Raw genomic sequence first — 25,594 nt, 5'->3', positions numbered from 1 at the left:
TTTCATAAGGAATAAAATGCAAAAGAATATTGCTCTCAATTTTTTGCAACAAGCACAGTTTAAACCTTTGACAAAAATTGGGAAATGTACAAATTTAATTAAACGAAGAATTTATTTAAAGGAAAACGTCTATTTAAAGGAAAGCCTTAAGATATAAAAAATAAATTAAATAATAAGTTAGCTAATTAATTATACATATTGGTTGTTATTTTTCGAACTAGTGTTCCTTTTTCTCCTGTAAATCATTATTATGAACTTTACTGAATAGTACTAACAGATTCCTATTTTGAAGAAGCTAGGAACTTTATATAAAAGGAGATTTCTGTTACGTTCAACAAAATAAATTATCGGTCATACTAACAAAACATAAAAATTCTCCGAATCGAAATAAACACTAAAAAATGCCGATTGTGTTGTTTTAAATACACGACTGTACTCTAAAAAAGGTGTATTTTTCTGTTAAAATGAAGGCATGAACAAGAGAAACAACACAGAATCTAATCCACTGTGAGTGTATTTCTTGATTTCTTGTTATTATGAATTATTATGAATGGATATTATTTCCTTTCGGAAATGGATATCATATTAAAAATTCTGCGTAATTGTTTTCCACAAAAAGTTCAATAAAGCATTAGAAATCACAAACAATTTCTTAAAGGTAAAAAAAAAAAGATTAGATTGCTTTTAAAGCGGTCATCTAATCAATTTTTACATTAAAAGGACTTACAAAGACGAAAACATGTAAAAATGAAGCATATCATGCATGAATGATCTAATGAAATCCCTAATACAGCAAGTCTGGAGTCTCAACAGCAAAAACTTTTAATTAAATAAAAGTAACTACCAATTGTCTAAAATTGTTTCTTTGCTGAGAAGGAAAATTTCTGTAATCAATAAGAAGGAAATATTTTTCGAGCAATTCCGCAGCAAGATTTCTAAGATATTACTTATTACTATGCGTCAAAAATGACGTAATATCTCTAAAAATAAAAATATGTTACAGGCTTTAAAGATAACCTTAAAATAGACACGTTTAAAATTATTTTCTGAACTTAGACTGAATAAAAAAGATGATAGAAAGTTTCAAAAAGTAATGAAGTGTAAGAAAATTACTTAAGTTCCATTTTAAAGGTTTGTATGAATTTCTTTTCTGAAGCATTCTCTCAAAATAAAATTCACCAGTGAATCAAAATATGAATGAGTTCTAGGTGTATACAACAAATTTTTAATCAATCTAATCTTTGAAGTACTTTTTAGCCTTCCCGTAATTAAAGGTCGCATTTTATGGCCCTGCAGCATTTCCTAAAATAAATGCAGCCAGTGACCTAGAAAAGTTTTCAAGATGACTCTTTATAAATGACCATGAGCATCCTCTAAATAAAGAAAAAAAGTGCCAACTGAACGCTTTTTTTTTCGCTAGTAGCGTTATGAAAAGGCAAATGGTATGAGGTCCTTCCTCAGGCCTTGCTCAACTAAGCCTTTGCACAATTTTTGCTTCTTGAAAGATTTTGGATCATGCAAAATACCGCAAACCTCTTAAATTCAACATTTAACTACGGATAAAGTTTTATGAATATGTAGACAGATGTTAAAACAACAAACGAAAAGGATCATGTCGATTTTTAGTTTTTATATAGGGTTAAAGAAAGGGCTATTAAAATAGCCAATATCACTTAGATAAATATTATTCATGATCTAGACAAGGCTAAGTATGCGTACAAATGCACTCTCTTTATGAATGAAAATTCGAAAGAAAAAGCAAACAAAAAACACTTGCTTTATAGTCGTACAAGACGACGACGTCTCATGCGTAACAATCAGATGAAAGATTAAATTTCATTTTCATTTTGTTGTTCCTTTTACCTCCCAATAGAAGGTAGAAAGGTCTGACACGGTTTCAAGTAGGACTAGCCAGTAGATCTGCAACATTTGAAAAGTCAATGGCCGTTAGGCTTTTCCAAAACAAAACCATTCTGTGTGTGGCTGCTTACCGCAGCGAATCAGGTTCAGTAGAGTCAGGAGTCCCATCTCGATAGCTGAACGGATCACGTTAATTCTAGACTTGCTAAGAACGCACGTGTTTCCAGCGCGATCATATTGTAACGGGATTTGTCAACAGAAAAGTTCGATGGCAGTTTCTTTTTGAGATTGAAAAACAGCCTGTAGAACAAAATGCACTAGGGAGATTTTAGACCTTATATATGCAGTTATTTGTGTGCCAAGAACATATTTTTATTTAAATACTGTACCTGTGGTGCTAAACACTTTGGATAGATTCAGTCGTTAGTCATCAATAATTAAGGAAGCGTGACAATTAATCTTTTTGGTTTTAGGACTTCTTCAATTTGAGTTTCAAGAAAGTGTGATAACCTAATAAAACAGGTATGTTTTACACGTTTTATCACTCACTAATTCTGTGCAAATGTAAATCTATTTCCGGTGTCAGAAACATTACAGATATTTATTTAATTAATGTAGATAAACTTTTTCATTATGTTTATTGAAATCAGACTTATATAAAAATCAGTGAGATTTGAATGCTGGAATTTATTTTTAAAATTCATATATGGTCAAGTAAATTAGATATGTTTAGTGCTGATTCATCTTCACATTAGATAATATGTAATGCACTTAAGCACGCATGCTTTTGATTAACTATGAATTTTTAATAAAGAAGTAGTTGTGTTCGCTTTGTACCTTTAGTTGAAATTTGTATTTCTAAATTAGAGCGTAGCGAGTTTTTTGTGTTTTTAAACATTAAAATGTACTTAGTTTTTGTATTTTTAAATATTAAAGACTGTACTAAATGTTTTGTATTTTTAAATGCTAAATGAGCTTATATGTGCAAAGGCGTTATGAAAAATTTAGTTATTTCTTTAGCAGGTAAATTTATACTGATTTTCAAATATTTAACTCTGAATATTTTTCAATAATTGTTAGCTTTCTAAAGGCAAAAAAAAAAAAAAAAATCTGAGAATTTATTTTTAAGTTTGCTATAAAGTATTACTGAAAATTATACACTGGAATGTCTTTCTCTAGAGAAAAAGTAAAATTTTTTCTCATTCCTTAAGGAACAAGTTAATTATGTATTAAAGAAACTTTCGTGATCATTTCCAAAAATATTCAAAGCAATTTCCTATGCTTGGCCATAAAAACTTAGAATTCTAATTATCATGGTATTTACATGCAGTTGTAGGCTATTTATAATATTGTACTTAAACGTAATTATGTATATCAAACTACAAAAGGACGTATATATACGTACAATATTTTATGCTCAATTATATGCATAATATTATATGTAATATCATTTTTATTGCAACAATCTTCCGGTTATTTAGAAGTGTTTTAAAATATGTATGATTGGAACAGATGAGTATAGTCACATGTTTTTCAGAGTGTACATTCATAATATGGTTTTAAGATTGTCAATTATCAATATGTATGTGCTGTTTCAGGAAGTTAAGAATCACTGGAAAAAAAATAAACATGCGATGGAAACAGCTCAACAGCCAGGAAGTGAGGAATTGAAGCGGCAGATATGTTGAATAAAATATTTTTCACGACAGATTTTGCTCGATGTGTAGAAAAGAACTGTTTGTGGTTTTGCTCAAAGATTGAAGTTAAAATACTGTGCAAAGAACTTTATTTTAAAACCAGTCAACAAACCTAAAAGAATATTTTATAATTCCATGGAGTATAACGGATTATTTATAAGGACTATAAAAGAGAATCCTCCCTTTCTTTCTCCTTGATTACTGTAAGTATTATACTTTTTTTTACATTTATTAATAGTCATATCTTGATATCTTATATTTATATTGTGTACTATATAATTTTATTGCATTATTTCCGAGAGACATGATCCGGAAAATAACGTTGACGAAATACTTAGCGGCATAGTATTTCATATATGAAACATCAAATTTCATTTAACATTATTAAAAAATTAATGTAATCCGGGGTTAAAGTAGTGCACTACCAAAAATAAAGCAATTTTTACTAGATTTATATTTTGTTTAGGTATTAGATTAAATTCAAAGCATTTTTGACTTCCAGGAAGTCCAAGAAGTTAGTTTTACGTTATAATTATTGATAATTTTTGTGTTTCTGAGCACTGATAAAGTTTGTGCTTCTGAGCACTGACTGATAACTGACTGATAATATCTCTGTTTATGTTGCTTGAAAAGGACCTTACCGTAGAACATCCTTATTATCTGATGGCTAGTTCATAACGTAGATATAGTTATTTATTTTGCTACTATTCTGTTTTTTAAACAATTTTCGAACCTAACGTAAGACTCTGCAACTACTTGTTTTCATTAGTCTTAAAAGGCTTCTGCACTAGTAGTTTTCGGGGGGAAAATGAATTGAAACTAAAGCAGATAAAGCACTTAAAAGTACATAATTTTTAATACGAAAATAAATATCTTTATATTAAAATTAATTTTCCATAATTTGAGATACTCGTAACTGAGAATTTTCTAACATACCACTTGCTAAGAGGCGTAAAATTAGAATGCATAATCTAGTTGAACAATTCTAGTATTTCTATTTTTTTTGACAGCCATAGAAGTGTTTTTGTTCGAAACTGATGCTTTCTAGAATCAGATATATGACATATATCATAATCTTAATGAAAAAAAGTCTACAACTTCAGTCTAATAATGTTCTAAGTAGAACTAAATATTCATAGAATACAGAATGATAAAATATGTTGCATATGCTGATTGGTTGAGAAAATGGAAGAACTGCTACCACATCAACGTACTAATATACTGCACTTCCTTTGACTTATATGCTGAAAACGCTTTGAACACAAATCATGCCAGTAATGTTTTCTATCGTCAAAGGAGTAAAGAGGAAATTTTTCTCGTACAAGCAAATAATTTTTTTCCATTTATTGGAAATTATCATTCTAGTATTTTTCCCAATTTAATCTTTAATTTATGTTTTTGTGTTAGCATTCGGTTTTGATTTAATTCTAATGCACATTTTTAAGCTTAATAAAGCATTGGAAATCGCTGCATGGGATATCTTGTTGGACACAGAGTGAAACATTTGTCATATCGACACATTTTTTTATTGTTGATTGTCACTACAAGAGTTCCTTATAGCCCTTTTATTTTAGCTGAAAATATATTTCTTCTTCGTTCTTTTTTATGTAGCTTGCACTACATTACCTGCCTTAATAGATCTGTTAATTGATTTAACAGTCCCCAGCAAAACATTCTTTTCATCAAGATTAAAAAAGGAAAACAAACTTTTACCTTCTTTTTCTTTTCAAGTTCTATATCTCTGCGCCCTAGTTGGCACATTTTAACTGTTAACTAGGGGTTTTATTAGATTTTTGCTTCCGTGCAATGAAGTAGTGAAGTAGTGACATAAGTAAAATTTGACACATTTTACTTCTTGTGTGATCCTTGATTTGAATATATATATATAATGCAATTACTCTGAATTCAATTATTATCTTTGAAAAGCTAAATGAATTAAATGCATTTTCGTCATTAATTATCATCAAATACTTTTATTTATTTGGAAATACATAATGATTTAATAGTTACTGTCCGCTGACATCAACTACTCCGAGGGAGACTGGAATGTAGCATTTCTCTCAACGCTTTGCCTAATGCGTTTAGTGTATTATTTAAGTTTAGAGTGTTTAGCAGTAAAACCATTTCTAGGTAGAATGTGAATGAACTCTTCAGTTAATGAAAATTGTTAGTAAGCATATAACGTAGGTCACTCGGTTATTCAGTTACTGCAAAGCGCTCAACTGCTACCTGCTACGCAGAACGGAAAAGTCTGAGGAAATTGACTAGCATTTATATTAAACGGTGGTAAAAAGAGAATCATGAAAATCCCATGCAGCTTCCCGAGTTTAATCACGCAGTCATTGCTAGGCCAAAGTATGATTCTCAATAGTTTGTTTTCTTTCCAATCTATGAAACATTTTTCATCTTCACAGAAAGTGTTGCATTAATGCGTGATTTTCTAAAAAAAATTTGAATCTCAAATAAAATTTATTTTTTCAAACTTTGAACTCAGGTTTCTACTCTTGAAACCGATCTTCTAGCCGTTAGGTTTTTTAATGTTTTCTGCTACTCTCCAACATCCGGGTAGCAGATTCTTTTCAGATTTTCAATGCATGAAAATTGTATCACAAATAATATAAAAACCATTTGCTGGCATTTGAAATAATAAATAGTATTTAGTAATAGTCAGAAGGATGAGAAAGAAAAGAGTATGTAAGCGGTGTTGTGCGTGCTCACGCAGGTTATTTATCTGTTATGAGCCTTTCTTATATGTAAATCCTTTTGCTTCCTTGAAAAATACTTAAGCTTAAAAAATACAAAGTTGTCTAATATGTGATACCTACGTATAAACCGGTTAATGTTTTTTTGGCTAAGATTCAGTGTGCATAATTTTGCTGAATAAGGTCTTATTTCCATATATATAATCTTTACTGATATAAAATGCAATATTTCTAACGTAGTTAAATTTGCACCTACGTTAAACCGAAGTTTTTAAAATATTTCTAACGTAGTTAAATTTGCACCTACGTTAAACCGAAGTTTTTAAAATATTTCAAACGCTTATTCCACTAATGATTTTCTCTTTGATGGCATCAAAAATTTTATAAAAAGGCTACTTTTTTACCTATACTTAGGAATGGTTGAATCAAATGATAGCTTATATTTTCATGTTTATTATGATATCAATCAGTATTTCATGAATTTTTATATAAGTACCGATAATTCAATAGCATTTTTTAACTCACTAAAACATGACTCATCAGAACTTAGTACTTATTACTCATTTTTAATGATGTACTTATTACTCATTTTTAATACTAAATCGAAAACGCTTGCGAACGATTCAGTTAGCAGTAAAACCATTTCTAGGTAGAATGTGAATGAACTCTTCAGTTAATGAAAATTGTTAGTATGCATATCTTATTCAAATTTTAAAATATCCCATTCAGTCGTCGGATCTATGTTGCTGAGTTAGTAAACATGCCGTATGGAGAAATTCTAGAGTTTGAATCTGAAGCGAAGTTTAGGCCCTCTTAAACTGTCTTCCACCCAAACCATCTCAATCCTTTTTAACAATTTAATGCGAACAGTAACTTTATGTGTTCACAGTAAAAAAAAATTTCGAAATATTATACGGTATATAAATGCAACAGAGTATCTTTCAGAAATATGTTGCTTGTCACAGCGAAGGAAAGGGAGTAAGAGGTAGTTTCATTGCAAAGACTATAGTTGTAGATAATTATATGTGTGTCTTGAACACAGATTTGATTTATAATGCGCTAAAACAGATTGTTATATATTTATTTAATGGGTTAACAATATTTTATTTCATATGACGTATTATTTTTCTCCCTCTTTACTGCGTACCTACGTGATGCAATTAGGAAATATGCCCTCGTAGCAACGGAAAATCAGGAGTTCGAGTCCCGGCAAGGGAGCTGCTAATTTAACTCTTTCCATGACATCCAAAATTCAAATAATGACACTGCACGTGGCATTCGAACTAAAAAAAGTAGTGGACGATAATTCGTCGCATCCATTATTTGGAGATTTATTCCCCCTTTTACACAATCACTTTTTTTTAAGTGAGGAAATCTGTAAGATTTTTCCCTCCGTACTGTGTGCCTTTGTGGTGCAGTCGGAAAGCACGTTTGATTAGCAATGGAAGATCCGAAGTTCGAGTCCTGGCGAGGGCGTTGCTGAGTTTTCACTTTCCAAGACATCCAAAATTCAAATAACGGTTCTACAATGAAATGTTACATAGACGTGGCGTTGTTGTTCTTATAGTGTGACGGCAGTTGAAGAGTCTATGCCACAGACAAGAAACGTCTCACTTCTAAGATTTCTTCGCACCCAAAGAGTTAAAAAGAAACAGTCATATTTCAAACTAATACCGTGAAAAAATTTTCATTTGCAACACATTAGTTCAAATTAACCAAAAGTATGAAGCTAATTAAATTCCGTTAAAAAATAAAAACAACAGGAAAGTAAACAGAAACATAAATATACAGATAATAGATAATGTGGGGATTTTTTATTGTATGCATGCTATCTTGTTTAGACTTACTTTCAAACGTTGTATTGACACCCTTCAGACGACCTGAGATGCAAATTGCTTAGATCTATCGGCAAGCTTAGGTCATTTAAATGCGAAGGTCAAGAACACTGGGTAGGAAACGTTTATTTATTTCAGACGCCTTTCTCAAATTCAACAGAAAGCGAAAAGAGCACTGAATGTATAACATTTTCCCTGAGGTCACAAAACGGTTTAGGAAAGATTCCGCCCAGGATTTCAAAGAAATATTCAAAGGAAATGGTATTCATGACCTATTTTAAATTTGGGATAGAATTTGTGTACAGGAGGTCAAAACAAGGTGAGGCGATAACAAATAAAGTGATTATTTACGAAACCCATCTCACTCAATCTAAGCTATATATATATGCATAGTATAAGATAACAAAAGATAAATCAAATTTTGATGAGCCTATAAGAAGTGATGTTACAGCATACAAATGTAATGGAAGGATGTTCAATTTGCAAAGAAAATAGTTTGATTATAGTACTTTTCATTGCTACTTTACTTATATTCCTTTCCTGATTTCTTTTATAAAAGATTATCACTTCGAAAACAGAAATTTTGAAGTTAAAAAATTTTAAGATTCTTTTCTGAAGTTTTACGCTTGTAAGAAAGTGTATTTGTTATATGATTTTTATTTTGAAAGAAAAGTTAAGTACTTCCATTCAAAATGTACGAGATTAAAAGATATAACGGTTCTTCAGATCTCAGTCTTTCTCGGGTTTTTAGAACAGAATAAAAAAACTCTTATTAACTTTGCAGACACATTAGGTTATTTTGAAGCAGGGATACATGAAAAATGAGCAATGCTCTCGCCGAGATTCGAACCTGACCTTTCGAATACGCGCCGAGTGTGCTACCGTTACACCACGAAAGCATGCAGAAAGGAGGAGGAAAATATCTTATAACATGTTTATAATAGTATATGACCGTTCAAATAATGCATCTGTTTTACAAAATAAGAGATTTTAAGGAGATGGTCAATTAAGATTACTCTTAAATGGATGGCAATTCACTGGACATCTGTAAAACTGTTACATTTTTACATATTTTTTCCATTTTATCATTATTTAGTTTTAGCTGAGATTGAGCTGCAAGTATTCTAAATCATTGCTTTAAATTTACAAACAGTTAATACTTATATTGTCGTTAGAGATTAAGATTGAATTTTCTTTCTTCACCTTTTCGCGCAACAAAAATAAAGAATTCAATGAACTGGTAGAGAAAAAGATATACAAACAAAATAAATAGTTTTATCCAAAATAGATTATCATGTAACGTGCATACAAGTACACACATTATTCCATGCAAATGAGCCAAAGCAGGTTTTTGAAACTTTAAAGAAGTTACATGCTCAAAAAATTAAGGAAAATATTTTGCTTGGTCTTAAAGAGCATTTGCCACATGAAGACAGATCATTTTCATTTCAAATTAATAATGTTTACTCGGCTTTTAGCTATTATGACCACCCAATTTCACACAATTTTGAAAATATATTCAATATTTGTTCAAGGTCTGAAATATAGAAAGTTAAAGATACAAATTTAGAGATTTTGTTGATTTCAATGACACCGAATGATGAGATAAAGTTAAGAATAGAAGCTATGAAAAGGTATAGTGGTAACTCCTGAGCTGTAAAATAATTACTGAGAAAACTAAACGTAAACTAAAATTTTAGGAAGTCTAGGATTTCAGAAAAGTGTATTAACAAAAAATGAGCAAATGGTTATTAACACATTGATTATTCCATGAAAGAAGAGACATTCATGAAAGAGAGTGTAAAAAGATACATTCGAATGTCGCGTCAAGAAAAGTGTATCCTTACCTCTATAGATTTTTCTTGGCTCATCATTTTTCTAACCTGCCTCTTTTAGTGATGAAGAATTTCCATAACTTTTAAAAGTTCTGAAAAATTTTTAGAATCAGTTTGAACTTCAACATCAACAATTAATGAGAATTTAAAAATAAACGAAAGTAAAATATTAATCAATTAAAACTGTCTCTAGGGTTACTAATTTAAATTACTTTATAAGGTATCTTCTCTCTCCTTTCCGCACGCCTTCGGGGTGTAATTGGAAGCACGTCAAACGCGTAATCGAGAGGTCGGGAGTTCGAACCCCACCGAGGGCACTGCGGATTTCTTCGCTTCGAAAAATTCTGAAAGATTCTACAAGTGAACCCCGAAATTGAAGGTAGTAGATGATAGCTCCTCGCTACCAGGATCTGGCGACTGAGTCCCCTCATCCCCATTTGCCTTTTAAAAGGGGTAGTATATAAGGTATTTTCTTCCTCCTTTCCGTTTGCCTTCTTTATGCAACTAGAAGACGGTCCGACGCGTAATCAGAAGGTCTGGAATTTGAATCCCGGAGAGGGCGTTGTACATTTTTCACGTCTCTTCCATCAACAAACCTATGACATTAGAACTTCTAGGGTGCACTGATTAACCACTACTGTTTGAAACTGAATTTCAAGTAATGGAATAAAAGTCCTTTGAATAAGACAAAAAAGAAAGATAAAACACATTTCGATAATAATTGTAAGAATCATTTTGATTTGTTCTTGATTCAGGTTAATAAGGTAAGAGGTAATAGAAGACAGTATACATGATACATCAATAGCAATAGGTGCTTGAGGAACTAATAATCATTAACTGCTTAATGATACTGCATTAGTTAAGTTCTAACGTGGCATTTTTATGTTGCGGGAAGATGTTAAATTTATGACTCATTGTTGATTCAACTAATCATCGCCTCATGAAACACTAGAGTTGTTAATCATTGTGGCTTTATAGAATTAAATTAAGTATAGCAACAGAGGAAAAGAAAAACACGGCAAAATATTTTAATCAGTGTAATTCTGGACGGCGTTTTAATTTTTAATAACGCCGGTTTTAATTTATAATTACGTGACAAGTTTTTAATTTTTACTAATTAGTAATACGAGCCTGCTTCAGGATCATGCATTTTGCATTCTGCGATTTTATACTATAAAAAATTAAGATATTGAGTTTTAGGTCAAGCTGTTGAATTAATTTTCTTTAAATTGTGGAAAAATTATATGGTTTTACAACGTGATGAAAAATTAAGAAGGAGTAATATGCAAAAAGGTGGCAACTGAGCATTTGTTACTCTTTCAAAGAAGTGGGTTTTAAAGACGTAACGTTTCGTTAAAGAGGAAATCCGTCAGCTTTCGATATGGAATTACGAAATTACTTTCTGTAATTGTTTTTTTCCACTTTCTTTTTTCCAAAATTTTTCCCATATTTGTTCACATTTTTATCAGCTTTTTCCTTTTCCCTTTCAAATTATTTTCATTTGAGTTTTTCACCAATAATGCTTTATTTTAAGCAAAATGTTCATGGTTTTTCGTGCTGCTGTATTTTAATATTATGATAAAGATGAGTTCCATCATTATTTGTAAATAAAATTTCTATTCACAATACTTTTTTTGTTCCGATATTTGTAAAAACTTATTTTGAAATGTTTTCGGGTTAGTTATTGCATTTACTAGAACAGTTCCCGCTAATTTTAGAAAAGATTTTATAGGCTGTATTTGCCACTGTAATTAAAGAGCTTCTTTAGCAACTGCCCGATTATTTTTGTGTTCGCACATAATAATTATTATGTAATGGAGATTAGGGTTTCAAGACATCTCATTTTACAGTTATTTAATGAAGTTTATGAATGAACTATTCTTATGCTCTTGAAATTGAATTTAATTAAGAGAGTTGTCGGGCAGAATATTGAACAAAATGATAATTTTTTCTTATCATGTCGTGGTAACTATTTACGTTATCATTCGTCGGAATTCTATTCGAGTATAAAATCCAGAGAAAAGTAATGATTCCCCTTGTTACTAACACACATACAAATTTTATTTACGTATAATACAGTGCTTTACAACCATAATTATTAGGCATGCACGCGCGATGTTATCAAGCTTCTATGCCAATGTTATCGAATAACTCCTGAGACAGGACACTTGGTGCGCGACCTAGCAGCGGATGAAATCTTTCCAAAACATATGTTTTAAAATCAAAGTCTTTAAGAGTAAATTAATACATATATATAAATATAAAACTCAAACACATGAGAATACGTACAGAAAACGTGAGTTTTTTTATATCTCAAGATAACAACATTAAACTTGTGTTCAGATTTAATGAAATTTTTTAGAGTCCTGCTATGTCTATAAGGTGTGCAGCCCCTACTCGATTGGATGACAGTTATCACTGTAGTCCGATACAAACGAGAAATTAATAAGAACGTTAAAATAACCATTTTTTTAAAATTTAACTCTGAACAGAAGGCACTATTTGTGCGATAGATGAACCTCCGCTACTTGCGAATATTTAAAATAACATAAGTTAAATTTAGATGTAGTTAACGTAGCCTGAGACAACACACACAGTAGATTACTTAAGATACTTCTTTCCTGTTACTTCTCTATTTTATTTATACTTTCTCACTAAAGTAAAAGGCAAGAATATATCAATAACCGACTAAATAAATACGAGAAAAAATAATATCGTTCGATTAACAATTGCTTGATTAGTTTGTGGTTCACAAATAGGCTGGCATACTGGAACTGGACCGGATTATTGATTATGACAAAATACACTAGAATAATCTGTCTAAGAGAAAAGATGACTTCTTGGAGGGTTTTAAGGGAAAATACACGCATTCATGTTACATGTGAGCTGCTCTTACAACTAAGCTATCAAGAAACAGCTACCAATTAGTTAAATTTTTTACTTGACGATAAGACTCGGATATTCTTTCTTGATTAATTGAAGAGTTGGGCATGATCTTTATGTGTATGACCTACGTAGCTTTATCTTATGTTTATCTATTTAGTAATCGTGAACTATTTTGTTTATCTGGCTTTTGGTATGTTGATTTTACATGAAAGAAGTTTTAATTGTCTTAGGTGAATTTTGAGAATTAGCTATGTTTTCACAGGAAAGTGTAAGGACATTTTTGCGTTATATCAATTTTATTTAGAAATTTAAATAACAACAATTGTAAAGTTTTTCTCCCTTCTAATATTGTTTTATGTTCTTTTCTCTCTCCTTATGACTTCCTTGTAAAGCTTTTCTCCCTCCTTATTATTATTCTTCCCTTACCTTGTGCCTTCGTGGTTAAACTGGGAAGCACGGCGGACTAGCAATTGGAAGAGCCAGAGCTCGAGTCCCGGTAAGGGACTCACACATTTACTGCACATTTCACGGGTACTGCACATTTTCACGGCACTTGCTTCGAAATAAAACTAATGACGCCATCCAGTTAGCTGCTATCTCTCTAGTTGTACTTTTTTTTTTTTTTTTTTTTTTTTTTTTTTTTTTTTTTTTGCGAACAGTTTTATTGAATTTCTGACTCATTAAGACATTTGACAGCCAGCTGAGCGTTTTTTGAATTTTCAGTTTGTAAGCTAAAGAAAGGTTTTTAAAAATGCTTATATGCATTTGGACTGATTTTAAGTTTTCGCGTCTGAAGAGATCTTTCTCTGAAGGCCGGTAAAAGACAGAAGAAAGTCTTTGTTTGCACACTTTTTGTGTGTATATTTAAGTTACTGTGCATTTAAAAATATGCTTCTCTGAAAGCTGAAAAAGGATAGGAAAGCTAGGAGTGATTAGTAATGAGATGTGTGTGTGTGTGGGGGGGGGTATTGCTAAGCATATAGGAAGGATGCATAAACATATAGTCAAATCTCGTATTTTATTGCTAGCATGTGTTGCTTTGTTAGTGTGGTAGTAGGAGGCTGGTTCGAATTCCGGAATTATCGGCCACGGGTTCGAATTCGAAAAAAATACGAATATTTGCAGTTGTTTTTGCTTCCTTATCATCGGTGTAATATCGGTGTGCCGCCTGCGGGGCACCTTGGGCAACGTTCTCGATGATAAAACAATTCAGTTACTAATGGGTTCGGTCATTTCCGACCAAATGCTTGATGACTGAAAACATATTATCGCTATTTACGTGTAATTGTTATGGGTATATGCTTTGAATTCAGTTTTCTGAACAAGAACAGGAAAGAAACCGTAACAGAAAATAAATACACACTTCTACTTTCTGAAACAAATAATTTAATCTTTATTAATTGATTTATCAACAGAACACATTTTAAAAGCTTCAATCTCTGGTTTAATGAATTTAAGTAAAGTCAATGAAAGTGTGAAAAGATAAATAAATAAATATAACAATGAAACTTAGTGAGGATATATTAACCCAACCCATCTGATCAAGGGATTCAAATCTTGTTGGTTAAAAAAAGAATTAAAAGTTTAATAAGTAGATAATATCTAACAAATAGTTTATTTTTCTTTCTGCGCAAAGACCTTCGTTGCTTTCTTTCCATTTGAATGTTAAATGCAGGGTACTGAATGTCAAGCGTCTGTAAGAGAAAGCGAAAAATAAGAACAGAATTCATTAGTAGTTATGTGAGTTTGCGAGCGCAATCAGAAGCTGTCGCAATCAGAATCTTCGTTATCAAGTTAATGTGCAGCTTAAGTTTTCCTTTGTAGGTATATAAAGATTCCAAATCAATATTTATGTTATGAATTGATTAGAGTGCATTTTAACAGCAGAAACTGAAAGAAATTGAGAATATATTAGCTGCATAGTGATAAGAAATTTTTTTCATGTGTCAGAAAATCATGAACTTCAGATGAAAGATTCCGAAAACTGAAGACGCAAAATAGTTTTCAAAGAATTATAAGTATCAGAAACGCTTAAATGAAAAATAAACGAAGCAAAAATTTGTAAAAATTGGAAACTCAAAATGACCGTTTAAAATCAAAACCGCACGAATGTAGAAAAAACATATCGAACTATTAAAATCACGTATGGAAATAAACAAATATATCATAACCATTTAAAATGCGTAGTGTTAGCGCATATTTTTAATAATATGTGTAATGTTTGTAATGTTATAATGTGTAAATATTTAAGTCTGCCTTTGTAACGGCGTACCATTTAATTAAGTACGAAAAGTTACATCATTATGTATGTAAACATTATATTAATAATAGATGTTTCGTAAAGGCATCCAAAAATCTGAATTAGAAAAGGCTAAGGTGTTAAATATCTAAGATTCTCACTAGTGTAATTTTCAGTTACTGTAGAAAGTGACGAATCTTAAGAACTAGTTAGCGAATAATCGCTTAAGTTCGTGTAACAAGAAACAACAAGAAGGAAGGGTAACTAACCCTTTATTATTCCAATAAGATTTAACAAAACTCCGGCTTGGAGTGTACAATAAAAGTCGACACTTTGGCTTGAACTTAAGAGACTAAAGATTAAACTGAAAGTAAGATTAACTAAAGAAATATAGCCGAAGCTATCAAGATTCTAATCGAGTCGGCCCCTTACCTTTATTTGACTACGAAGCTTATCAAGGGCCTGAGTACGGCCGAGCGTAATAACAGCTTTGAGAGAGAGAGAGTAGCCAAAAGGCAGACGAGCGTAAATCAGAAACTCTGATTCTCTCTAACTCTGTAAGTAGACTTCGCGGTTTAAATACCGCTCCTCCTCATTTAAGTATTCAGAAAGATTCCAAAACTACGTTCTGGCTGGAAGTTGAAGTTAAGAATTTGACAGGAAAGGAACTTTAACTTAAAATTTAACTGTTAATAAAACTAACATAATCCTTACAAATATATTAGACATTTTTTCGTGGTAACTTCGCGGTAGAGCATCTTTCAACTTTTGAAGCTTGAAGTTTGAGTTCGACTTATAGAAAATATTTTAGAATAATTCTAGATGAGGAAAACATGCTTCAGAAATTGAAAATCAACTGTCTTGCATACAGTTCTTTTACGAGAGGTAACATTTTGCTGAACGTTAAGTGTAAGTGGATGGAAGGATGAAACATCTATTGGTGAGGGAAACTGCCTTAACAGCTTTGAACGTGCACTTTTTCTTCAGTGAAGCACAGCCTATAAAAAAGTTTTTTAAAATTTAATTGTTTGCTACGCCTAATGATTAAATCAACTTATTGATACGAAAAGCTGAAAATAAATGAATCGTTATGTCTGTTGTAATATGTATCCTATGATTATTATGTATCCTAATTTGGTAAAGATTGCTTAATATTGTTCGTGGACAACTGTCAACAAACAGTATAACGCATGCAGTCGTTACTTATGCTTTAACGGATGTTGCCTTCTGATTCAACAAATCTCGAACAGTTACATTATTACTTAGGAGCTGTTCCTTCAAACTAAATGATAAGCGTTAACTGTTTTCTGAATTCCTGGCATCTTTAAGATTAAAATATAGACAGATACTACCAAGAGTTATACTTTTTTAACTGACATGATTGCTTATATTTTTTTTATCTGTGTCTTAATGAAATGCTGTGTTAGCAAACAGAAGTTCAATTTAGTAAATATTGGAGAAACTAAACAACCAAAATTTATCTTTTGCTTTCCGAAATTTAGGAGAAATTACTTCGCAATGTATAGAAGCAATGTTAAAATTCTGCTTTGACAAGTAACATATTAATATGCCATTTTAAATGAATTTTTATTTCATAGCAAAGAAATATACTGTTATAAACTGTCGTACAAAAATCACTCATTTAAAGCGAAACTTTTTATGAAGCATTTACTTCTGCTACATCTAATAATTAAGTAAAATTATTAATAGGGAAAACATAAAAGAAATAATAAGATATCATTTCATTTTAGATTTTAGGGTTTTACATACCTATAAAAGAATAATATCAAGTTCTGGCATTATCAAGTTAGATTGTAAGCGTTTGTTTAAGAGCCAAAAGAATAAAAAATAAAGTTGTCGCGGTCTACAACATTTTGCAGACATTACGCGTTCAGTAGTACAGTACTATAACGGGATTGTTTGTATGTAGTGTATAAAAAATTTAACAAGAAAGATGCCTTGAAAGGAAGTCATCAGCTACGGCAAAACGTTGTGATAAGTTAATATGACATACATTTATTTAAACTATTCTGAGACTGGAATTCAGTTTTAAAAACTTAAAGCAAAATCCTGACGAGTCCAAAATTGAGCGATATAAAATATTATGCAAACAAATTGTAGCAATTTGTCAAATCAGTCTGGTATTATTATCTAGAAAAATGACCAAAAAAGAAAATATATATGCGTTTTCTGTTTCCATGCTTTATTATCTTGCTCATTCGAATATTCGGTTAAATCTAAAACCCATGTATTCTTAGACAAATAAGCTCACGAGATGAAATTGAAAAAGTAGCATATCACGAGAAAGGGTTAACGTAAATGCTTTAGCTGGTGAAATCTTCCTTAACACAGAAGAATGAAGTGCCGTTACGTTAAATACCGAATGATGCAGATGTATCTCTAAAAGGTTTAATATTTGACAAATGATTCATATTTACATAAGCATTAAGAGATAACATTTAAAATTTGACAGATGAAAGATTCATTTCCACAAGAGTGGATGGGTCTCTATATCTCGCATACATTTTCAACAAGATGAAATAATGAAATTCTAGAATGCGTTACATAGTAAAATAAATGTTAATTTCCTATTTAACTCTGACTTTTGAAATCATTTTGATCATCAAAATCAATCATTTTGATCATCAAATGAAGCTCTGCAGTCATTTACTTAATATCAAAAGTAATACGAAGACCTTTGCTACATAATTAATCAAAATGTTTCTTTAAACTGCCATTAATTTCGAGCAGTTCTTCACGAAATATCATGCACAAAACGTACGTCAACCTGAAATTTAAAATAGATCAAATGTTATTAATTATGTAAATGCCATTTGATTAGTTTTTAAGTAATTTTCGGCAAATTTCTTAAAATTTGAGGCAGTCTAAAATTGAAATTTTCCTAATTTTAAATTATTAATTTGTTTACACTCTCATTCCAAACTTCCTTATAGAATATGTTATAGGCGTTCTCTTCTTTGTTTGTTGTTACATTAATACTAAGACAGATTTTTCAAACATAAAATGTTTTAAAATGCTTTTGTAATACCAAATTTAGTATTAAGCATATGTAGAACAGAATCATAGAAATGTGAATGCTATTTGTATATTTACTGTATTTTCATAGCTACATCTGTTACTTTCGTCATATAATCTGTTGTCTAATATTAAAAGAAAAATAATTTTGAATAATTATTGTGGAAAAAATTAAGTAGTTTAGAATATGCGTAGTTTCAGTAAGAATTTGAGGAAAATGATGCACTTATCCTTTTTCATTTCATAATGAAGTTTTTTAAATTTTTCATTTACTAAAATGATAAAATGCAGACACGATGCATTGGTATTAAGATCTGTTTGAACTATCACAAGTAAAATACAGAACAATAAAGAATTGGTTAATTAAAAGAGCTTGGGATGAGGTTCTTTTACGCTATTTGTAAAGTTTCTCATCAGTAGTAAGGTTACGCGGTATTCCAAGTACTAATTTATACTTAATCTCGGAAAATTCTTGTTATCGCTTGACTAATATACTATGAAAATGAACGTCAATTTTCCCAGCCAAGTTTAATGTTAAAATTTATGTAATACTACTACTGTAGCCTAACGGATATCACCTTCATGTTTAGGCAAAATTACTTCCTCGTTTATACTGCACGATAAGAACTGGTTTAGAATTGGGTAGAATGTATAAACCGAAGCACATGACTATGAAATTTCATTTAGACAATATTCATTTAGACTTATAATGATATCAAAAAGCTCTGCATACTTCAAGGCAGACTTGTACATGAGCCTCTTCTTCAAGAAACAGATATGTTTTGCTTAGAGAGCAAAGGTTTTCAATATATATACTATACAGACAGAGTTAATATAATAAAAATTCTATAAAAATCAGCCGCAGTTAAAGCTACGGTTTTGTCTAATATCAATGTCTAGCAGTTCTCCAGTTTCCTCTTTATCTTATGATTATATATTACAATATTAGGCTAACTGAAATCGTAGAATTTACGTTTTGGATTGGCTGCTTATCCTAGATTCACCAAGCAGCAGCAATTCAATGCAAAGCCTCGCTTTCATTTAAGCCTCTTAGAGAAACATTAATACTTGAGTAGAATTAATAATAAAAAAATACAATGCAAAAAACGGATATATAAGAAACAGAGCAAGTTAATTTTTTCCCTGATCGCACTCACCGTAGACATGGACCAAGAATTTGTTTTTCCTCTTGATATACACGGTTCGCTGGTCAGATGGAAAGAAGCTGGGCTGTCGTGCCTAAAGTGCTTCATGGTACTTCATTACGCACTGCCAGAAATCCGCAGTAGGAAAGAACGGGAATTTATTTAGGCAGCCTTAACCTGTTAATGCCTTTAATTAATTGCAAATTAAACCACCGTCTTGGTAAAATCATTCTCCTGTGAACTAATTTGGAAGACTAAGAGCTGTAAAAGTTTTAGAATTTAATTTGAATTACAATGCAATTTTTTCACTTGGTGAATTATACCCTTCGTTATCTGATGTCACTGAAATATACTCATGTAATCACTATTCAATCCTGAAACTCTGAAAACTAGAGCAAATTGTTCGTGAGAGAAAAGTTTCAAATAGCTGTGCATCCAGTATGATAGAACACTTTTCTGCTTTCTGTTGGAAAGCAGCTAATAAATATTCAAAATTTGAGACGAAGATTAATACCTTATCAAACTCTAGTCTTGGTGTTACAACATGGAAAATCATCAAGATCAAATTATTTATAAATCTAAAAACTATTTTCCAACAGTGATTACGTCTCAGGAATCTAGAGCATTGAATATTTCACACAGGTAATTGATCTCTACCTAATAAAAATGTGTGTCTTTTTCCGTATATATATATATACGGAAAAAGACATATATATATATGTAGAATTTGACTTAATTCACAGCATGAGAGCACGAAGTAATAGTTAAATGGTTTATTTAATAGAAAGAAATAAAAGTAAATAAAGATGAAGTTAACGGTATGCAGGATTAACATAATGATGTAAAGGCATAACATCGAAAGCACAATTAAAGTTCATAAACTCTTGAAGACGTGTGAGCCGTCTGCTCACGTCTGCCTTCCACTCTCGACCAGGTCTCAGCGCTGTCTGGGATGATTCTTACTGCGCTGGGCTGTACTAATGACGTCATCTGGTATTCTAATTCGGCATTGGATGTTGATGACTCTCACATATATATATATATATATATACACGGAATATATATAATTTCAATTATATATATATATAATTGAAATTGAAAGCTAATAAGTACTGGGCTGTAAGACCTATTTGGTCTTAAGAATGTTTTGCGCAATATGCTGCAAAAATTATGAAATAATAGGAAGAAAATATATATATAATATATACCAGGGAGAAATAAGACTTACACAATGTCGTCATTGTATGGAATAACTACAGATTCTGTACAGTGTCGTACACTACTTTAGAGTAAAATGCTTAGGGATCCATACATAATGCTAGATTACTAATTTTGTTGGTAACTTTATGTGACAATACTTCACATGTATTTTATTGATCTTCTACAGTTAAGAAGTGCAAATAATTGACGAATGTAATCGGAAACAAACTCTTCTATTGAAATTGTGCAGCCTAAAATATATTTTTATAAAATTTTCAAATTTCTGAATTCAGGAGGAAATAAACTCTTGATTTTTTATAGTGAGATAAAGGGTTTCCCTTAAATCTATATATCAAATAAAAAACTCTGAAATCAATATTTATGCATTCGAATGTTTATTTACTGGCACTTTCCTTGTGCAATTAAACTCTTAATTATGCTTCTCAGTGCTGTTATACCTTTAAGGCATGGTATGGGAGCTGACAAAACTTATGTGTGAGATCTTTGTTTTCACTCATTCTCAAAACTCTCTCATAATCACTTAAGATAGTAAAAACAAAGTTGGAATAATTTTTGGAAGTATTAAGCTGCGAACGTAATTTATCTTATAACAAATTAGATATGTTAAAATTTATTCATATCTTGTTATGGAACAGCGTACTCATTCAGGTCAAGATGAAATCGACCAGATCCCAACCTTCAAGCAATTATTATGAGAAGCTTGTAGTCGGTTTCGATCAGCGGGATGGAGATTCTAGGTTCAAACTATTCGAACCCAGAAAATTACAACAGCACTGGATTAAATTCAGAACCCTAGAAAGTTAGGCAATACTTCCTGCGCAGCCTATATGCACTCGGCTGAGACAATGTGTAAATTTGGGGAATGTGAAAGATGCATGCAGTAAGATTTCAGTTCAGGAAGAAGTCAATCAAACCATATCCTCAAGTATTAATTACAGGAAGTAGGTCACCCACTTATGTAGAACTATATTAGCGTGCCTGACCGGGAAAGGAGTTTCTAGGCTCGAATCCTTACTGAAGTTAAGAATTTTAACTGTGCTGAGTTCGGTATTCCTACATTAGGTAAGATTTTCCATCTGGGATATCTTATCCCCTTTTCCATCATCACTGAGAACGACACAAAAAATCTATCGAAGCATTGTGAGTTCACTGCTTTTTTTCTATCCACTGAAATATTCCAGTACGGATTAAACTAGACTTGAGCTGCATACAAGCATCACAAAATTATATTAATTTTGACTGTATTCATTGCATGGATAACTTTAAGACATATTTTTCACAATATGTCTTCGTTTAACGATCAAATGTCTTTAGACATGCAGGCAAAGAGGAAGCAATCAACATAGGGATTTATCTAAAAATCGTGCATTCCTCCAGGAAATTACCGGAGCATTAGCCACTAAACAAGAGTAAGATCCCTGCTTTATTACTTATCCTCAGATGCTTCATCTCATCTTACAGGAACTGTTAGCGAATGAATAGAAAAAGAAGACGAAAATGAGTTGTTCTTTATTTGGCTGCAGATTTGAGGAAAGAAATATCTACAGAAAACATATACATTCGTTCGTTTTCGAGGAAATTTTCAGAAAGTGCTTCGGCATTTAATATGGATATGGAAAAGAATCTGAAGCTTATTTTATAGAATAAATTGTATGATAGCATAGATTTGTTCTGTTAAATTAAGGAAATGCGATCTAAATGAAATATTAAGCACCAAACCCTGGCACTTTTGATCCGCAGTCAATCGTATCGTGTTCACTGTTATGTAATGCGAGTAAATCGAGCATAACAGCGCCGCTTGATGTTAAGTGATTATTTCTTTTTCTCTTCAGTTTGTAAAATGATTCGTTATGATTCTTAACTATTCAATTTCGCTTTCTTGAACTCAAAGGTGATGCTTAGTGCTAATGAACGAATGTAAAGTTGTAATAGATTTCTTAGAGAAATGCACAGAGAAAAAAAAGAGTTGCTCAAGAATTTGAGGAAGTTCAGAGTAATCACTGATGAATTACTTTTCTTAATAGAAAATTCGGCTAATCTTTGGAATATGGTAACAGGTAGTTTGGCGACATTTTGGTAAGGCGATAAAGGTTACTAGCTAGGACTTTAGCAGTGTACATGGATAAGTCAAGACTGTGCGCAATGCCATTTTTTGCAATTCTGGGTTTTTTTTAAAGTGAAAATAGGTCGACGTGTACATGGATACCATGTATGTGGATTTCTTAAAAACGCGGCAAGCAGTTTGCGATTCTGCACTGTCTCCCAATTTCGCACCTAATCTTCGTCATGATTTAGCACTTTTGTTCCATAAAAGTTCTAGCATAAGCGTAATTCGGCTAGCAGATTGTTGGAAAAAAATGTTGAGTTAAAAAAAAAAAAAAAAAAAAAAAAAAAACTAGCCGGTTTTTGTAGCAGGGTTGGTCGCCAAATTTTCGCCAAAAAATCGCGAAGTTACCATAATCCAAAGATTAACCGAAAATTCTTCCTTACTTGATTGATTATCGACCTTCTGTTGGACAGGAATATTTACAGCTGCGTTATAATTTAATACGCTTGAACTGCGATGCATTAATTTGTTTGGTTACTTGAAGTCACTAATGTTATAAAATTTCTTTAAAAAAGTGTGCATAAAAAGGTCTCACTTGAATACGACAGTGTTACAGTGTTGAATATGGTAGACGGAACTGAAGGAAGCATTAAGGAGGCATTTCAAGTTATTTCCAAAGCATGTTATTACTTAGTTTTGACTAAAATCTTTCTTTTTTATCGCTACTTATAAAGACCTTAAAATATTTCTGCACCAAATGTACGAGCACTGTGTTTTTATCAGACACAAAATTCGTGAAAAAGAATGGAAATTATAATTGCAATAAAATAAATAATCTACAAAATTAAAAAAAAAATAAGCTAAGGATACAGAAGCTGTTACTTCATTCTTAGATGCGAGTGAAAACTAACAGCAATCCCTCACTTTAAAATATAAATACCTGTGAAAATGCCAGTGTTACATGGAAACACTTCAAATTATTCCATGATAGTATAAGGTATTTTTCCCGCTTTCATAGCGTGCCTTCGTCGTGTAGTGGTTCTGCACGCTGAGACGGTATTCCAGAGGTCCGTGGTTCGATTCCCGGCGAAGGCGGTTGCTAACTGTTCATTTGTCCGGCTTTTCCAATTAACCTAATGTCTCTACAACAGTTTAACTTAGTTAAGTGAATTCGCTATTTCTTCTGCTAAGGAGAACAAATATGCTGAAGGCACTTCAATTTAATTTGCAGTCCGTAAAAGAAATTCATTATGCAAGTTACAAAAAAAAAAAAAAAAAAAAAAAATTAGATGCTCTTTACTTTTTGACTATATTTTAAAGAAATTTTTGGTAAAATATTATTTAGGCTATGAAAGAGTAATATTAATTGCAGGTTTTCGAAAAGTAAGATGTGCCTAAGAAATGCCTGGTTTAAGTAAGTTTTAATACACATAAAATAAATTTTGTCAAAGCTTTGTAAATGGTAATAATTAGAGAAACATAAACTATAACTGAGTTCCTACAAAAAAATTGAAACGCTACTGTTTAAAATATTCCTTAAAAGATATAATCACCTTTGCAAGGTTACTTTCTAAATTTCAGCGAGTTATCGTTTCGATTGGAGTCAAGTTTGCACAAGCACAGCTTAAAACTGAGAAACGGTATTTGCCCATTTTTGGCGAATTAAAATTAAGGCAAGAATTTACTAACTAAAAGGTTGATTACTTATCGACAGTAACTGGTAATACTTGAGGCGACCTGCGTTGAAGTTTACTGTCATCAAAAACCCAATCCTCAAAAACAAGGCACTCGAGTTTTATGTCTAGTTATTAAGAGAGCATTCTCCGATAATGAGTAGCAACAGGAATTAACGTGACCTCCGACACTTACTGAACTCTTTTCAAATAGGTAAGCACTAGCAAAAACGATAAGAAAGGTTTCTTTTTCTCACAAAAGCATGAATTGTAGTTATCCTTATCTAAATTTTAAGTTATGTTGTGCGTGCTTCAGTTTGCATAATCTTCTGCTCTGAGCGAATATGTGAGACGTGGACTAAAGAAAAGACAGGAAAGTGTTTAAATCAAGCTTAACTGAGTGTAAAAGTTAAGATAATTGTCACAAGCTTGGTGGGGGAAACGTACAAACTGTAACCGAAGATTTACATCTTCTATCTACATATTACTGCTTTTTTTTGTAATGCAAAAAGTAATAGAAGAACATTTATCTCGAAACATATATGCAAGGCTTATAAGAATAAGCAGATGTAATAACTAATTCGGTCGCCCAAAATTGTTGTCTTCCATTTATATCTCATTTAAAAGGAGAGGGAGATTAAGTTTATTTTATAATTTATAGTTTAACGTAATTTATAGTTAACATTCACACCTGTGAAACAAAGAAAGGAGAGAGTGCAGCAGCGTATAGAGATGATCTGACTGATGCGAGAAATTAGTTCACAGTATCTGAAGTTTTAAACTTAGAAGATGGTTGTAATTAAAAATTTCTGTTTAAGAAAATAATTAATTGAATATGCATTTTATTTTTCGATACTATTCAAATATAAGGAAAAATTCGAATTTCAGTATAATAAAAATGTGAAATAAATAATTGATTAATGAAACAAGGAAAATACGATCACATAATATCTTAATTATTTTATGTGAAGAAACTAAAATCATCAAGTCTTTCAGTATTATTACAGTGTAGTTAGCCGTATATCTTAGTCATTGGTTACATTTTAAATAATATGAAAAGATATACATCTGAATACTGTATATAACATTAAACAAAACAACAAAGTGTTGAAACTTCCTTAATGTAGTTAAGTAAAAACATAAATTACACGAAGAATGTTAAAAAATAAAAATAATATTCTTTCAATATAAATTTTTTTCAGGAAAAATGTCACTCACTCAGTCTAAGTTCATAATTATGTCGGCATTTACTGTTTGGTATAATAAATGTTTCACAGTTCATTAAAAAATATTTAAACAGGATTGCATTTATGCTTACAATTTAGCTGAGAATCAGATATCAAAAATTTAAACGCTAATGTTTAATACATTTCTGAATATTATTGCATACAAAGAGCAACATATTTATGGTAAAGCTG

General features: G+C 31.3%; 1 protein-coding gene across 1 annotated transcript in view; it reads left to right on the top strand.

Moving 5' to 3' along the window:
* Positions 1 to 1,996: 1,996 nt before the first annotated feature.
* The window catches only part of LOC118187442 (proton channel OtopLc-like), a 222,391-nt gene continuing 198,793 nt past the window's right edge, over positions 1,997 to 25,594 (top strand). Inside the window, exons 1-2 of the mRNA XM_035357661.2 lie at positions 1,997 to 2,382; positions 3,459 to 3,760. The gene's annotated coding sequence lies outside the window, so the exon portion shown is untranslated. The remainder of the gene's footprint in view (positions 2,383 to 3,458; positions 3,761 to 25,594) is intronic.

The sequence above is a fragment of the Stegodyphus dumicola genome, chromosome X2, assembly GCF_044657685.1.
Source record: "Stegodyphus dumicola isolate Sdum_Otavi_A_Nest chromosome X2, ASM4465768v1".
Classification (NCBI taxonomy): Eukaryota; Metazoa; Arthropoda; class Arachnida; order Araneae; family Eresidae; genus Stegodyphus; species Stegodyphus dumicola.
This window is presented reverse-complemented; position numbering and strand designations above follow the sequence as displayed.